The 4672-nt window shown below is 59.1% G+C and overlaps 1 long non-coding RNA gene across 1 annotated transcript in view; it reads left to right on the forward strand.

Annotated features, from left to right (window-relative positions):
- Window positions 1–79: 79 nt before the first annotated feature.
- Window positions 80–4672, forward strand: part of LOC105504857 — a 5069-nt gene continuing 476 nt past the window's right edge. Inside the window, exons 1-2 of the long non-coding RNA XR_001000661.1 lie at window positions 80–134; window positions 1577–1731. This is a non-coding gene — a long non-coding RNA (uncharacterized LOC105504857). The remainder of the gene's footprint in view (window positions 135–1576; window positions 1732–4672) is intronic.

The raw sequence follows: 4672 nt of genomic DNA on the forward strand, positions 1-4672 counted from the left end.
GGCCCCGGTGGCAGCACAGCCTACGTCGTGTGCGGGGTCATCAGCTTCGCCCTGGCCGTGGGCGTCGGCGCCAAAGTGGCCTTCAGCAAGGCGTCCCGTGCGCCCCGGGCGCACCGGGAGATCAACGTGCCCAGGTGCGTGTGCTCTGGGGCGGGAGGACTGCGAGCCTGGGGCGGGGCCCAGCAAGGGAGGTGGAGCCACCCGAGGAGGAGGGGCTACAGGGATAGGGCGTCGTCAGAGACCCAGGTGGCGGCCTCCGGCAGAGCTGAAGGTGGGCAGGGGCTGAGAAAGCCGCGCCAGAGCTGACCCGGCTATTGCAGAGTGATGCAGGGAGCGGGAGAAGCTCAGGCTCTCATTCATTCGACATATATTTCTTGAGTATCTTCTGTGGGCCAGGAGCTGGGGATACAGGAGTGAACAAAACAAGGTCTCTGCCATGGTGGAAAAGCCTAACTTCCAAATCCAAGTTCACGGCCTACAGGCTGTGTGACAGTGGACGGGTTACTTAACCTCTCTGTGCCTCAGTTTCCCGTCTGCACAATGAGACTAATCATCGTCCCCACCTATTCGCATTGTAATTAACTGAGTTGATTCGTGCAGAGTCCTGACACACCGTAAGTGCTCATTAAATATCAGTGGCCCAGTCCGTAAGCAGGCAAATGCATGTGCTGTATAATTGTAGATGACTGCTGTGAAGAAAATCAGCGGAAAGTGCTGAGGGAGAGGGCGCTGGATTAGAGGAAGTGATCCGAAAAGGCCTCTGAGCAGAGACCCAAAGGGAGGGAACGAGCCACGCAGGGATCTGTGGGCGAGAGGTTTGGGGCAGGGGATCTGCGTGCAAAGGCCCTCGGTGGCCTGCAGGGCAGGGAAGTGCCAGTGCAGCTGGGGGCGGTGGGCAGCAGGAGGTGAGGAGAAGCAGGTGGGCCCGGGTTTATTCTGACTGTGATGGGGCCACTGCAGGGTCCTGAGCTCAGGCGTGATGCCATCTGTCCATTTTAAAATTATGTGAGCTGCGCGTGAGACTGGGTTGTACGGGGCTAGGGTGGGAGGGGGGAGACCCGTGAAGGGGCTGTTGCAATGATCCAGGTGAGAGATTTCAGAGGTGGTGAGTAGTGGTCCAATCGGGATATGTTTTGGAGGTTCGATCCGTAGGATTACTGAAAGGTGTGAAGTGGGGGGGAAAACAGAAGAGTCAAGGTGATTTAATGTTTGAGGTCCGCATCACTGGGTAAATGGAGCACCCTTTGTTGCCATGGGGAAGGCTGCAAAAGGAACGGGAATGGGGTCCCAGATTCAGGGTGGGGTGAGCCCACAGGGAAGCGAGAGGGACCACAGAAGGGGTGGGGTCCACACGAGTTAAGGCAGCAGCGCTTCAAACAGGAAGCGTGGCCCAAGAAAGGGGGTCGTTCGAGGGGGCGTGGCCAATGAGAAACGGGAGTGGCCAATGACGAAAAAAGCAGGCTGAGTGACAGGTTACCCAAGGGCGAGAGCAGGGAGCGGAAAGAAGCCTGGGCCCTCCCTGTACCCCTGCCACCCCCAGACTCCAGGCCGCTGACCACCTCTCTGCCACCTTTAGAGCTCTGGTGGACATTCTGAGACATCAGGCGGGGCCTGGGACCCGCCCGGACCGGGCCCGAAGCAGCTCCCTGACCCCGGGGATCGGCGGTCCCGACAGCATGGCCCCCAGGACGCCCAAGAACCTCTACAACACCGTGAAGACCCCCAACCTCGGTGAGTGGAACGCGGGATCCGGCGCAGCCTCCGTCTCTGGCCACGCCCCCTCGTCCTGTAGCCCCGCCCTCCATGGCGGCTCCACCCCCATCACCCCGGACCCGCCCTCACCCCTCTACGCCCGCGCCCGCCACGCACCGCCGAGTCCTGGGAAAGGCGGACGGGGGCTGGGACTCCGTAGAGAGCCAGACCTTCTCCTTGCCCTCCTGTGGGCTCCCGTGGGTGGGCTCCATGGGCACCTTGGTGATGTAGGTTTAGACATTCTCAAGCCCCTGCTCTCAGTGTCAGACCACTCAACAGCCAACTACACACAAAGGCTCAACTACCAAATTCGAATTTGTCAAGAGCCAGACCGACTGGGTTTGAATCCTGCCTCTGCCACTGTGTGACCTGGGTCAAGTGACTTCACCTCTGTGGGCCTCAGATTCTCCATCCGTAAAATGAGAAGCATAACAGTACTCACTTGATGGGGTTATTGTGAAGAGCAAATGAATTGGTGAGACAGGTGTTTAGAATAACGTGTAACACAGACAAAAATACCATGTTAAGTGTGGGCTATTGCTGCTGTTAAATAGATATGATTATATCTTTAAAATATGATATATCATATTTAATATATATTACTTAAATATGATCTATATCATTATAATTTATGATGAGTGCATCAGTGGAGAAGTCCAAGGAGCTGTCAGGGGGACCGAGAAGATGTGGTCTGGTTTGGGGGCAGGAGGGCTTCTCCGAGGAAGAGGTATTTGAGCAAAGGCGTGGAGGAGGAGAGGAATTACTGGGGCTGGGAAGCTCTGGGTAGCAGAGCTTGTGAGGTGGCCAGACTTGAGGCCAGGGAGAGGGTGGTTGGTGACCTCAAAGAGGGCCTTGAGTGCCAGGCTGGGCTGAGGAGCTCTGCCTCTGTCCTGAGGGTGATGGAGAGCTGCAGAGGAGTTCGAGCAGAGGAGCAACACAGTCAGCAGTGGGTGGAAGAACTGGTCCTCTGGAACCCATGTGAAGGGGAGAGATGAGAGGAAAGAGGCCCAAGAGGAGGCTGGGATGATGGTCCAGGCAGCAAGAGGACAAGGACAGAGCTGGGGTCAGGGGTGGAGAGGAGAAGAGACATTTGAGCTGGATCTTGAGGCAGATGGGAAGAAGGGCTTCAAGGCAGTGAGAACAGCATGGTGGCATGTGCAAAGGCCCTGTGGCAGGACCACACTGGGCTCACTGGAAAGAGCAATGTGGCTTGAGGGAAGGGATGGGAGATGGGGCTGCAGACATTCAGTGGGTCCAGGTTTTGAAGCCTCAAACACCATTCCTGGGTTCAGCTTTGTCTCGTGGGTGATGGCGAGCCATGGGAAGGCTCTTGAGCAGTGGAAGGGCAGTTACTTCGGTGAGGCTGATCATGGAGATGGATGGGCTGGATGGCCAGAGGCTGCTTTGGCGATCCAGGAGGGAGAGGACACATCAGGGCAGAGATTCGGATGTCAGGAGGAACCAAGAGGACATGAGTGGGAGGTGAAGGGAGGTAGCAAGGTGACCCCCTCAGATCTCTAGCCTGGGCACTAGGGAGGGGGGTGCTAGGAGCTTGGGACAGACCACTTACCCACCCTGAGCCTGTGCCCACTCTTTCCGCCTTCAAGACCCCCAGCCTCAGTTCATGTGGCCAATGGCATGGGTTGATCTGTGGAGCTCTAACGAGGTCCTGCATGTGGGGCCAACCTTGGGGCCAGAGTCCTTCCCAGAGATCAGGGCCGCGGTGCCAGCTGGGAGTCAGCGATGGCAGTGACGTCACCTCCCTTCTCGGTCCCCCCAGATAATCTGCACCACAACTACCTGCACCTCAACGTCAACAGCCCCAAGCACCACGCCGCCACACTGGGTACGGATGAGGGGCTGGCTGCGGGGAAGAGCAGGGCTCCTTCCCTTCCCCCTTTGTGTTGGGCCAGCCGTGCCAGGTGCCCAGTATAAAGCAGGAGCGAGACCGCTGTGAGCTCAGTCCTCATGGCGCTCATGGTCTGGCCAGGTCACCAAGTGAGCCTGCCTCCTCGTGTGGACGCCGAAAGTGGTCATCTCTCTCCCACATGGTTGAGGAGAAGGTGCATGGAGCCTGGGGCCAGGCACTCAGTGAATGCTGACAAATGCCCGGTGCCCCCTCTCGGGGCCCTCTTCCCCAGCATCAAGCCTGTCTCCTGGAGAGGAGGGGGTGGGGTGAGAAGATGGAGCTTGAACTGCTGGAATTATGATGGGCTACAATCTCAGATTTCTAACTGCCCAAAGAAGTGCTGGGTCTGAGGGAGGAGGGAGCTGGGGCCTATACTCCTGGGTATGAGGTAGGAAGGGCTGGGAGCCTGGACTCCTGGGTCTGAGGGAGGAGGAGTTAAGGCCTGGATTCCCGGGTCTGAGGGAGGAGGGACTGGGGCCTGGACTCCTGGGTCTGAAGCAAGAGAGGCTGGGGTTCTGGACTCCTGGTCAGATGGAAGAGGGGCTGGGAGCCTGGACACCTGGGTCTGAGGGAGGAGGGGCTGGGGGCCTGGATGCCTGGGTCTGAGGGAGGAGGGGCTGCGGCCTGGATTCCTGGGTCTGACGGTGGAGGGGCTGAGGCCTGGACTCCTGGGTCTGAGGGAGGAGGGCCTGGGGACCTGGATGCCTGGGTCTGAGGGAGGAGGGGCTGGGGGCCTGGACTCCTGGGTCTGAGGGAAAAGGGGCTGAGGCGTGGATTCCTGGGTCTGACGGTGGAGGGGCTGAGGCCTGGACTCCTGGGTCTGATGGTGGAGGGGCTGAGGCCTGGACTCCTGGGTCTGAGGGAGGAGGGGCTGGGGGCCTGGATGCCTGGGTCTGAGGGAGGAGGGGCTGGGGCCCTGGACTCCTGGGTCTGAGGGAGGAGAGGCTGGGGATCTGGACTCCTGGGTCTGAGGGAGGAGAGGCTGGGGATCTGGACTCCTGGGTCTGAGGG

This window comes from Colobus angolensis, unplaced genomic scaffold, assembly GCF_000951035.1.
Source record: "Colobus angolensis palliatus isolate OR3802 unplaced genomic scaffold, Cang.pa_1.0 Scaffold96, whole genome shotgun sequence".
NCBI lineage: Eukaryota > Metazoa > Chordata > Mammalia > Primates > Cercopithecidae > Colobus > Colobus angolensis.